The sequence below is a fragment of the Phacochoerus africanus genome, chromosome 1, assembly GCF_016906955.1.
Source record: "Phacochoerus africanus isolate WHEZ1 chromosome 1, ROS_Pafr_v1, whole genome shotgun sequence".
NCBI lineage: Eukaryota > Metazoa > Chordata > Mammalia > Artiodactyla > Suidae > Phacochoerus > Phacochoerus africanus.
The window spans coordinates 101,995,963-102,009,644 of record NC_062544.1 but is presented as its reverse complement, the minus strand read 5'-3'; positions in this window follow the sequence as shown (position 1 = coordinate 102,009,644).

Sequence of the window (13,682 nt, the reverse complement as noted above, 5' to 3'; positions counted from 1 at the left end):
CTTCTCTCTCTCTCTCTCATCCTCTCTCTCTTCTTCTCTTCTCCTTCCTTCTTTCCTTCCTCCTTCCTTCCTTCCTTCCTTCCTTCCTTCCTCCCTCCCTTCCTTCTTCTTTCGCTGCAGCATGCAGTGGCTTCAAGGTGGGATCTCACTTCCCAGACAAGGGATTGAACCAGGGCCAGTTTGGCTGTTCATCAGATATACCACTGAGGAGTTCCCGTCGTGGCACAGTAGAAATGAATCTGACTAGAAACCATGGGGTTGTGGGTTCGATCCCTGGCCTCACTCAGTGGGTTAAGGATCCGGCGTTACTGTGAGGTGTGGTATGGGTTGCAGACTTGGCTCGTATCTGGTGTTGCTGTGGCTGTGGTGTAGACTGGCAGCTATAGCTCTGGTTCGACCCCTAGCCTGAGGCCCTCCATATGCCACAGGTGTGGCCCTAAAAAGACAAAGACAAAAAAAAAGATATGCCACTGAGGTTTATGTGCATTTATAACATTTAACTTTAGATTCCTTTCTCTAGAAAACTGTAGAATGGAGTCTTGGATGTCTAGAAACAGACACTTCCAGACAGGGATATTCATGTGCAAGTGATTTATGAGGGAACCTCTCCCAGGAGAAGCTGGAAAGGGAATGTGGGAAGCCAAGCAGAGCTGCGACTTCAGGGGGAAGTCCCTGCCTAAGCCTCATTCTGAGGGTTCTCCGGAGTGTTAATCACACAGCGGAGTTCATCAGCCTCAAGGCAGGGAACTAGGCTCTTAGACCCCTACACCTGTCAGTGACTGGCCATGGGCCAATTTTGGGGGATATAAACTCCTGGGAGCCTCTGGTTGTATATTAACGTGTGGCCATGCATCTCCAGTAGCCCAAGAGTAGTTCTTAGAAGAGATCTGCAGGTGTAAAGCATTAGGAGTAAGGCTGCAGAGCCTGGGGGAGGGGTGGGCCTTGCCAGTGAGAGGCTCCAGGGCATCTGGGTGGAGCATTGAATGCAAAGGTCCCCTTGGAGTCTTATTTAGACTCTTACTTATCTTAGACTTATTTAGAGTCTTATTTAGAGTGCGTGGTGACTGGAGGCAGCTATAGCAGGGCTTACCATTGGACAGTCCTTTCTATTTTGTCCTCTCTCTCCTGATCTGAGGTTGTGTCCTCTTCTCCACATCCATGAAATAAAAAAGACACACTAACTTTATGTTGCTTTTATATTTGTGTGGTTCCTCCAGAGAGAGGCCATCAGTACACTGCTTCCTTTTATCTGCAAGGTCATAGGGCTGCCCATTTCACCTCTCACTGTGTCAGAGTCCTGGCTTGTAACAGATGAGCATATTTCTTGTTTTAAAATATATATAAAATACATTTACAAAAAATATTTTTATCAGAAGGTGATGATTTAGGTTTTTGATTATCCATGCAGTTTGATAACCATTTTACTTTTAATTATCATTTTCTTTAGGGGATTAGGAGGTGAAAAGAGAGACACTAAAACTCAAATGTGTCTAAAATTCAAATAAGCTTGGCTAGTAAAGGTTATTATTATATATTGACCCCTTCTACATGGTGTTTGCATTAATACGACTCATTTAAAACAGGATACATTTCCCTGAGAGTAGTTATAATTTGCAGGAATGTCACTGGTAAGTTTCTTATTGATTTTGAATGATGAGAGCAAAGGCATATTATTGATTGGTTCTGAAGCCAAAATTAGTAGCTGAAGACAGTGGACAGGTGACTCATTTCCTGTCTGGAGTGAGGACTTCAATCTTCCCACCCTCGCCCTGCATCTTGTCCTCCTTCCTGCCTGTGAACAGGACATTGACATGGTTGGGCTGATCCATCCAGCCCAGTCTCCTCTCCTGCCTGGCACAGTTTAGTCAATGAGGCATTTGTGGCCACTGCCTTTGTGGTATTTCAGCTTCCTGATCCCCATCATTCTGGATATCAGGTGGCCTGCAGCAGCTAAAGCAAACACAAGTTAACATATGTTATCTTGCCACAATTCTAATGCAAAAATTGGCTATTCTTTCAAAGACTTATCCAGAACAATATGGGGTTTTAAGAGGTGTTTTGTTTGGTTGTTTGTTTGTTTAATTTTAGGAAATCAGACCTCATGTCAAAATGTTGCTAGTATGCAGTTCTCAAAAGGCAGTTTAGGAGGGGTGGATCGAAATGGTGGAGGAGTAAGATGTTGCACTCACCTCCCACAAACACATCCAAAAAACACACCTGCATGTAAAATGACACAAACAGAACATCTACCGAATGCTGGCAGAAGAACTTAAACCTCCAAAAAGGGCAAGAAACTCTTGATATAACCAGGTAGAGCAAAAGAAGAAAGAGAGAGAAAAGGAATCAGGACAGGACTAGCATTCCTGAGAGTGATCTGTGAAGGAGAAAAGGAATCCACACCCTCAGAAGCCACCTAACTGAAAGATTAGCCGAGTCGGAGGGACCTCAAAGTTGCTGAGAAACAGCAGTTGCTGGACTGAGGAGGGCAAAGTAGAGTGAGAGCTACACAGACCGTCTGAACCACTGGCCTGGACACCACAGCCTGAGATGCTCAGGTGGGGGGTGGGCACTGAGACTCAGGGTCCAGAGGTCAGTCCCAGGGAGAGGATTATGGCTGGCTGTGTGGGGACAGCCCAAGGGGCTAAGGAGCACTGTGCCATGGGTGGGGGAGTGGTGTGCTATAGGCTAGGGAGTGGAACACCATGGCAGAGGGAACTTGGGAGAAGGTCTGGACCTAGAGGAAAGCAAGGTGCCGTTGTTGGGGAGGAGGAGGAGTGGAACACCATAGGAATCCCCCTGTGCACACACACTCAGGCTCTCAGAGAGCAGGATGCCTCTGGTACAGGCTATGGGTGGTGAGAAGCCACTTTCTTGGGCTATGGGAGACTGGGTGCTTCTTGTGCAGGCTATGGGTGGCCAGGCACCTCTTCTGTGGGCTAAGGGCATCAGGGGGCTAAGTGCGACATGGTGCCTCTTGCACAATCTACAGGTGGCAGGGACAGACTGAGATAGTCATCTCAGAGGCCAGAGGAAGACATAGCCTGCCACCACTGGGGGCCTGAGTGGGCTCCACCTGTGGCCCCAGTCACCTCAGGGGTCAGCAAAAAAAAAAAGAGGGCACTGCAACCAAGCACCACATGTTATTGCTCTCACCCCCTGGGAACACACCTGCCCTGCAGCTGCCACTGCCAAATGCTCTGGGCAGCACCCAGACGCTTGATCACTGTCCCTTCCAAAGACCCTAGGAGCAGCTGGTGCAGCACTGCCTGTGTGGGCTAAGTGGGAAGGGGTGCTGCTTGTGTGGTCTGCAGGTGGCAGGGGCAAACCACCACAGTTATCTTAGCTCCAGAGGTGGGCATGGCCTGCTACCACTAGGGGTCCATAAACAGGCACCACTGCAGCACCAATCACCTCAAGGGCACCACAGAGGAGGGCATTGTGACCAAACACCACCTGTTATTGCTCTTACTCCCCTGGGAACACACTGGCTGATGCCACTGCCAAATGCTCTGGGCAGTGCCCACATGCTTGATTTCTGTCATTTCCAGGATCCTGAAACTAGGAACAGACTGTGCAGCACCTCCTGTGTGGGCTAAGTGAGACAGGGTGCTTATTGCATGGCCTGCAGGTGGCAGGGTCAAGCCAAAGCAGTTATCACTGACTCCAGAGATGGGCATGGCCTGCAGTTGGCAGTGGCAAACCACGGCAGTTATCACTGACTCCAGAGATGGGCATGGCCTGCTACCACTAGGGGTCCCTGAACAGGCAGCACTTGTGGCTCCAATCACCTCAGAGGAGGGCACTGCAATTGAAAACTACCTGTTGTTGCTCTCATTCCCCTGGGAAATCATACACCCTGCTGCTGCCACTACCAAATGCTATGGGCACCTCCTAAATCTGCCTAAGGCTCATTACCACTTCCCAGGGTGCTGCAACTAGGAGTAGCCTGTATCACCTTCCTGCAGGTCCTTACTGCTATTAAGAGCCAGGCAACCAGGCACTGACTACTAGCCCTACCCATTGCCTCCTTCTCCCTGGAAACACACTCAGCACCCTGGGATAACAGCCTGCTCACACCAAAGAAAGAGATAACAAATGTTCAAACTCCCACACCAAAAATAAATAGTACCCCCCTACAAAATACAAAGGGGTGCTCTTGCATAGAAGTAGCCCTCCAAGACTACAGTTTGGCTTCCCTAAACTCACAGAAATAGAAAAACATAAGCAAGATGAAGAAGCTCAGAAACATTCCCAGTTAAAGGAACAGAATAATTCACATGAAGCAGCAAACAATGAAACAGACCTCTGCAGTCTGTCAGACATTGAGTTCCAAAGGGAGATAGTGAAAATACTGAAGGAGTTAAGGCTGAATATCAATGAATTAAGAGTAGTATGAATAGCAATGCAGATTCCTTTAGAAAGGAACTAGAGGAGTTCTCGTCGTGGCACAGTGGTTAATGAATCTGACGAGGAACCATGAGGTTGCCAGTTTGATCCCTGGCCTTGCTCAATGGGTTAAGGATCTGGTGTTGCCATAAGCTGTGGTGTAGGTCACAGACATGGCTCAGATCCCGAGTTGCTGTAGCTCTGGTGTAGGCAGTGGCTACAGCTTGGATTGAACCCCTAGCCTGGGAACCTCCATAGGCCGTGGGAGTGGCCCTAGAAAAGAAAAAAAAAGAAAAAAAAAAAGAAAGAAAGGAACTAGAAAATATAGGGCGGAACAAAGAAAAATTATAAAACTCACTTGCAGAGAAACAAACTGAGCTAAAGGCACTAAAGAGCATAATGAATAATGCAGAGGAACAAATTAGCGACTTGGAAGAAAGAATAATGGAAATCATCCAATGAGGACAGAAGACAGAAAACCAAATGAAAAAACATGAAAGCAATATAAGAGATCTATGGGATAATATAAAGCAGGCCAATCTATGCATAATAGGAATTCCAGAAGGAGAAAATAAAAGGCAAAGGGGATTGAAAATATATTTGAAGAAATTATGGCTGAAAACTTTTCAAATCTAAAGGATACTGATATCAAGATACAGGAAGGACAGTGGGCCCCAAACAAGTTGAACCCAACTAGGCCCACACCAAGACATATTATAATAAAAATGGCAAAATGTAAAGAGAAAGAGAGGATTTTAAATGCAGCAAGAGAAAACTGTTAATTATAAGGGAACCCCCATAAGGCTATCAGCTGATTTCTCTACAGAAACCCACAGGCCAGAAGGGAGTAGCAAGATATATTTAAAGTTCTGAAAGGAAAAAGATTTGCAGCCTAGAATACTCTATTCAGCAAGAATATCATTTAAAATAAAAGGGCAAATAAAAAATTTCTCCAACAAACAAAAGCTAAAAGAGTACAGAAATACTAAACCCATTCTAAAAGAAATACTGAAAAGGCTTCTCTGAATAAAAAAGAAGTAAGAATAAATAGGATGGAAGAAACCACAATTGGAAAGCAATTACATAAATAAGCCAGCATAGAGGTCTAAAAGAGGAAAAAAAACCCCTACTGTGAAAGCAATGATAAACACAGGGAACAGCAAAAAAAATACACATGAAGATGTTAAAAAAGGACTACAAAATCATAGAATGTGGGGAAGGAAAGTAAGAAAATGTAGATTCATTTTTTTTTAATGAATGTGTTTGAGCCTATATGACTATCCAGCTAAAGCAAGCAGATACAGGAAGGAGTTCACATACATAAAAAACAGGGCAACCACAAATCAAAACCAAACATTACATTCACAAAAACTAAGAAGAAAACCACTCAAGCATAAAATAAATGGAAATCATCCAACCCAGAAAAGAAAGGAAGAAAGGAAAAACATAGAATCAACTGGAAAACAAGGTTTAAAATGGCAATAAATACACATCTATCAATAATTACCTTAAATGTCAATGGACTGAATGCTCTAATCAAAAGACACAGAGTGGCAGATTGGATAAAAAAGCAAAAACCTTCAATCTGCTGTCTATAAGATACTCACCTTAGGGCAAAGGACACATATAGATTGAAAATGAGGGGATGGGAAAAGATAGTTCATGCCAATGGACAAGACAGGAAAGCAGGAGTTCCAATACTCATATCAGACAAAATAGACTTTAAAATAAAGACAGACAAAGAAAGACACTATTTAATGGTAAAACGATCCATTCAAGAAGAGGATATTATGATTGTCAATATATATGCCCCTAATATAGGAGCACCCAGATACCTACAACAAATACTAACAGACATAGAAGGAGAAGTTGATGGGAATACAATCATAGTAGGAGACTTTAACATCCCACTCACATCAATGGACAGATCCTCTAGACAGAAAATCAATAAGGCAACAGAGATCCTAAATGACACAACAGAAATATTAGACTTAATTGACATTTGCAGGATATTATATCCAAATACATCAGAATATACATTCTTTTCAAGTGTATATGGAACATTCTCAAGGATTGACCATATATTGGGGCACAAAGCTAAGCTCAACAAATTTAGGAATATAGAAATTATTTCAAGTATCTTCTCTGACCACAATGGCATGAAACTAGAAATCAACCACAGGAAAAGAAATGAGAAAAAACTGACTACATGGAGACTAAACAACATGCTACTAAAAAACCAATGGGTCAATGAGCAAATCAAGAAGGAAATTAAAAAAAATACCTTGATCCAATCATCTGTCGATGGACGTTTAGGTTGTTTCCATGTCTTGGCTATTGTGAATAATGCTGCAATGAACATGCAGGTGCATGTGTCTTTTTAAAGGAATGTTTTGTCTGGATATATGCCAAAGAGTGGGATTGCTGGGTCATGTGTAGCACTGGAAACTATGTCTAGTCACTTATGATGGAGCATGATAATGTGAGAAAAAAGAATGTACACATGTATGTGTAACTGGGTCACCATGCTGTACAGAAGAAAAAAAATAATAATGTATTGGGGAAATATGGAGTTCCTGTCATGGCTCAGTGGTTAGCAAATCTGACTGGGAACCATGAGGTGTGGGTTCGATCCCTGGTCTTGCTCAGTGGGTTAAGGATCTGGCATTGCCATGAGCTGTGGTGTAGGTCACAGACTGGCTTGGATCCCACATTGCTGTGGCTGTAGTGTAGGCTGGTGGCTACAGCTCCAATTGGACCCCTAGCCTGGGAACCTCCATATGCCTTGGGTGCAGCTCTAAAAAGACAAAAAAATATGTATTGGGGAAATAAAAAAATAAATTAAAAAAATACCTTGAGACAAATGATAATGAAGACACAATCACTCAAAATCTATGGGAATGCTACAAAAGCAGTGTTCAGAGGGAAATTCATAGCAATAGAAGCCTTCCCCAGAAAAGGAGAAAAATCTCAAATTGACAACTTAACCCACCACCTAAATGACTTAAAAAAAGAAGAACAAATGAAACCTAAAGTCAGCAGAAGAAAGGAAATAATAAAGATCAGAGAGGAAATCGATAAAACAGAGCTTCAAAAAGACAATAGAGAAAATCAATAAAACCAAGAGCTGTTTTTTTGAAAAGGTAAACAAAATTGACAAACTTCTGGCCAGACTCACCAAGAAGAGGAGAGGGAAAAAACCCAAATAAACAAAATAAGAAATGAAAAAGGAGAAATCAGAACAGATACTGCAGAAATATAAAACACCATAAGAAAATACTATGAACAATTGTATGCCAATAAATTTGACAACCTAGAAGAAATGGACAACTTTCTAGAGACTTACAGCCTGCCAAAACTGAATCAAGAAGAAATAGACCAACTGAACAGGCCGATCACTAGAAATGAAATTGAAAATGTCATAAAAACACTCCCTACAAATAAAAGTGCAGGACCAGATGGTTTCACAGGTGAATTCTACCAAACATAAGAAGAGGAACTTATACCCATCCTCCTTAAATTTTTCCAAAAGACCGAAGAAGCAGGAACACTCCCAAAGCCATTCTATGAAGCCACCAGCACCCTAATACTAAAACCAGATAAAGATACCACCGAAAAAGAAAACTATAGGCCAATATCTCTGATGAATATAGATGCAAAAATTCTCAACAAAATTTTAGCCAACCAAATTCAACAACATATAAAAAAGATCATACAACATGACCAATTGGGATTCATCCCAGGTTCACAAAGATAGTTCAACACATGCAAATCAAACAACATCATACACCACATTAAAAAAAGAAAAGTCAAAAATCACATGATCATATCAATAGATTCAGAAAAAGCATTTGACAACATCTAACATCCATTCATAATAAAAATTCTTACCAAAGTGGGTACCAAGGGAACATACCTTAATATAATAAAAGTCACTTATGACAAACCCACAGCAAATATAACACTCAATGGAGAAAAACTTAGAGCCCTTCCACTAAAATCTGGAACAAGACAAGGATATCCATTCTCACCATTGCTATTCAACATAGTATTGGAAGTCCTAACCCACAGTAATCAGACAAACAAAATAAATAAAAGGTATCCAAATTGGAAGAGAATAGGTAAAACCGTCACTGTATGCAGATGACATGATATTATATATAGAAAACCCTAAGGACTCAACCCAAAAACTACTCAAACTGATCAACAGATTCAGCAAAGTAGCAGGATATAAGATTTACATTCAGAAATCAGTTGCATTTCTGTATACTAACAATGATATATTAGAAAAGGAATACCTTTTAAATTTGCACTCCAAAAAAATAAAATACCTGGGAATACACCTGACCAAGGAGGTAAAAGACTTATATGCTGAGAACTGTAAAACATTCATCAAGGAAATTAAAGTGGATGCAAAGAAATGGAAAGATATTCCATGCTCCTTGGTTAGAAAAATTCATATTGCAAAAATGGCCATACTACCCAAAGTAATCTACAGAGTCAATGCAATCCCTATCAAATTACCCATGACATTTTTACAGAACTAGAACAAACAATCCAAAAATTTATATGGAACCACAAAAGACCCAGAATGGCCAAAGCAATCCTGAGGAACATAAACCAAGCAGGTGCATAACTCTCCCAGACTTCAGACAATATTACAAAGTCACAGTAATCGAGACAGTGTGGTACTGGTACCAAAACAGACATACAGACCAATGGAACAGAATAGAGAATGCGGAAATAAACCCAGACACATCTGGTCAATCAATCTTTGACAAAGGAGGCAAGAACATAAAATGGGAAAAAGACAGTCTTTTCAGCAAATGGTGCTAGGAAAACTGGACAGCCATATGAAAATCAATGAAACTGGAATGCACTCACATATCATGCACAAAAATAAACTCAAAATGGCTTAAAGTCTTAAATGTAAGACAAGACACCATCAAACTCCTAGAAGAGAACATAGGCAAAATATTTTCTAATATCAACCTTACAAATGTATTCTCAGGTCCAACAGAAATGAAGAGAACATAGGCAAAATATTTTCTTTTTATTTTATTTTATTATTTTTTTATTTTCCCACTGTACAGCAAGGGGGTCAGGTTATCCTTACATGTATACATTACAATTACATTTTTCCCCCAGCCTTTCTTCTGTTGCAAAATATTTTCTAATATCAACCTTACAAATGTATTCTCAGGTCCAACAGAAATAAAAGCAAAAATAAACCAGTGGGACCTAATCAAACTGACAAGCTTTTCCACAGCAAAGGAAACCATAAAAATCCCCAAAAAGACAACTTACAGAATGGGAGAAAATAGTTTTAAATGATGCAACAGACAAGGGCTTCATCTCTAAAATATACAAACAACTTAAACCACTTAACAGCAAAAAAGGCAACAATCCAATTGAAAAATGGGCAAGAGACCTGAAGAGACATTTCTCCAAAGAAGATGTACAGATGGCCAACTAGCATGAGCAAAAAATGCTCAATGTCACAGATTATTAGGGAAATGCAAATCCAAACCACTATGATGTACCACCTCACACCTGTCAGAATGGCAGTCATTAATAAGTCCACAAATTACAAATGCTGGAGAGTGTGTGGAGAAAAGGGAACCCTCCAGCACTGTAGGGGGGAATGTAAATGGGTACTATGGAAAACAGTATGGAGGTACCTCAGAAAACTCTGTATAGAACCACCAGCAATTCCATTCTTGGGCATATATCCGGATAAAACTTTCCTTGAAAAAGACACATGCACCTGTTTGTTCATTGCAGCACTATTCACAATAGACAAGACATGCAAACAACCTAAACGTCCACTGAGAGATGATTGGATTAGGAAGATGTGGTATTTATACACAATGGAATACTACTGAACTTTAAAAAAGAAGAAAAAAGAGCATTCTAATCTTCATTGGTCTTACCTTTCTTCTCCTGGAGCAACATGGATGGAACTAGAGACTCATACTGAGTGAAGTAAATCAGAAAGAGGAAGATGAATACCATATGATATGACATATCTGGAATCTAATATACGGCACCAATGAACATTTCCATAGAAAAGAAAATCATGGAGTTCCCGTCGTGGCGCAGTGGTTAACGAATCCGACTAGGAACCATGAGGTTGCGGGTTCGGTCCCTGCCCCTGCTCAGTGGGTTAACGATCCGGCGTTGCCCTGAGCTGTGGTGTAGGTTGCAGACTCGGCTCGGATCCTGCGTTGCTGTGGCTCTGGCATAGGCCGGTAGCTACAGCTCCGATTCAACCCCTAGCCTGGGAACCTCCATATGCCGTGGGAGCGGCCCAAGAAATAGCAATAACAACAACAACAACAAAAAAAGACAAAAAAAAGAAAGAAAATCATGTACATGGAGAACAGACTTGTGGTTGCCAAGAGGGAGGGGGAGGGAGTGGGAGGGACTGGAAATTTGGGGCTAAAAGATACAAATTATTGCCTTTGGACTGGATAAGCAATGAGATCCTGTTGTGTAGTGCTGGGAACTATGTCTGGTCACTTATGATGCAGCATGATAATATGAGAAAAACGAATGTATACTTTTATGTGTGACAGGGTCATCTTGCTGTGCAGTAGAAAATTGACAGTAAATCAGCTACAGTGGAAAAAATAAAAATCATTATGAAAAAAACACAAAACTGAAGCCTAAAAAAAAAAGTTAGTTTAAAGGAGTGTCTGTTAAGACATAGTAAGCGTCTATGTTTCCTTTACAATAAGGTTAGCAACGTCACATTATTAAAATCTGTGTTAAATATGTAACCCGATAAAATTTCTTTGTTTTATGTTTACTGCTGTTCTTCTTTATAATGGGATTAGCAGATATAAATTATTATATGTAGGATGGATAAACAAGGTCCTACTGTATTCAATACCCTGTGATAAAACATAATGGAAAAGAAATGTGAAAAAGAATGCATATATATGTATAACTGAATCACTTTGCTGTACAGCAGAAATTAACACATTGTAAATCAACTATACTTCAATAGAATAAATTAAAAAAAGAGAGAGAAAGAGCCCTATGCCGGCTTCTCAGATCCAGAAATGACAGAACATCAGGGAGGTTGTGGTCTCACAAGGCAAGCAACCACTGCTGTTTCTGCCTAAGATGTGGAGAGGAGAATATTTATCAACAAATTGAAGAATCTTCCACAATCTTCATCGGTCTTACCTTTCTTCTCCTGGAGCTACCCAGGTATAGAATACCAGAAGAGGTCTGTGCCTTTATACCACAATGTTTCATATTTGAATTTGGTTCACATAAAGAGCAAAAATATATCATAACACATTGAATGAATGTAAGCTAAACTTTTCTAAATATTTCTGATTCATGTCCTCTTGCTCCTTAATTTTTAAAATATATGAACAACTCAACAACAACAACAACAACAACAACAAACTCAATTGAAAATGGGCTGAAGATCTAAATAGACATTTCTTCAAAGAAGACATATGAATGACCAACAGGCACATGAAAAGATGCTCAACATCCCTAATTATTAGAGAAAGGTAAATCAAAACTACAATGAGATACCACTTCACACCAGTCAGAATGGCCATCATTAAAAAGTCTACAAATAGCAAATGCTGGAGAGGGTGTGGAGAAAAGGGAATCCTCCTATACTGTTGGTGGGAATGCAAATTGATGCAGTCAGCATGGAAAACGATATGGAGGTTCCTCAAGAAACTAAAAATAGAGTTGCCATGTAATCTAGCAATCCCCCTCCTGGACATATATCTGGAAAAAAACCTCTAATTTGAAAAGATAATGCACCTCTATATTCACAGCAGCACTATTTACAACAGCCAAGACATGGAAGCAACCTAAAAGTCCATCAAGATGAATAGATAAAGAAGATGTGGTATATATAAATATATGTATACACACACACACACACACACACACACACACACACACACACACACACGCGCGCGCGCACACACACACACACACACACACACACACACACACACTGGAATATTACTCAGCTATAAAAAAGAATGAAATAATGGCATTTGCAGCAACATGGATGGACCCAGAAATTATCATACAAAGTGAAGTAAGCCAAACACAAGTATCATATGATACTGCTTATATGTGGAATCTAAAAAAAGTGATAAAATGAACTGATTTATAAAACAGTAGATACAGAAAGAAAACTTTTGGTTACCAAAAGGAAAAGGGGGAAGGATAAATTAGAAGTCTGGGATTAACATATACATTCTACTATATATGTAAAATAGATAATGAACACAGACCTACTGTACAGCACAGGAAACTATACTCAGTATTTTGTAATTACCTGTAAGGGAAAGGAATCTGAAAAAGGATAGATATACATGTATATGTATAAATGAACCACTTTGGCATACACCTGAAACTAACACAACACTAAATCAACTATACTTCAATTTTTAAAAATGTATTTAAAAAAGGCATCAAGGAGTTCCCGTGGTGGCTCAGAGGAAACGAATCTGACTACCATCTATGAGGACACAGGTTCAATTCCTGGCCTTACTCAGTGGGTTAAGGAGCCAGCATTGCCATGAGCTACGGTGTCGTTCGCAGATGTGGCTCAGATCTGGTGGTGTTGTGTCTGTGGCATAGGCTGGCAGCTGCAGCTCTGATTCAACCCCTAGCCTGGGAACATCCATGTGCCGTGGGTGTGGCCCTTAAAAGACATGAAAAAAAAAAGACATCAAAATATAAAAAAAGCTTGTTTATGTATTTTTTTAAAAAATGAGATTATAGTTGGTATCAAATCACATGATACATAATTTCCTTTATAAATCTTTAAAGGAGTGATGTAATGGTCTGGTTTTAAAAATATCAGTACTTATTATATCCTTTGCAATTCTTTAAGTTTATGAAGAAAAGTGTGTGATTAGATACAGTGTTTTCCAAATTTCTCTTAGGGTGTTGTGACTAAGAAGATCGAAGACTGCACCATAGACAGATGGAACAGGAGGATATCTTAAAGGCTCTTTGGTACAAAGACCCTTACAGACCCTGAAGTTCCAAGTCCAAGCATTGTTCTGCTTAATGAAAGTTGGTGCATCTGATTTGCTTTCTGGGCTTGCTTCACAATGTCCCACCCAAAGATTATATCTTTGCCTCCTGATCTATTAACAATAACACAAAGGCAACATTTCTTATGAAATCTGGCATGAATGGAAGGGAATGGCTTAATTTACTTAAGAAAGGAGACATTTTGTATGTTCTGTATCAGCAAACGTATGTTCCATCTTTTTTTTTTTTTTTTTTTGCTTTTT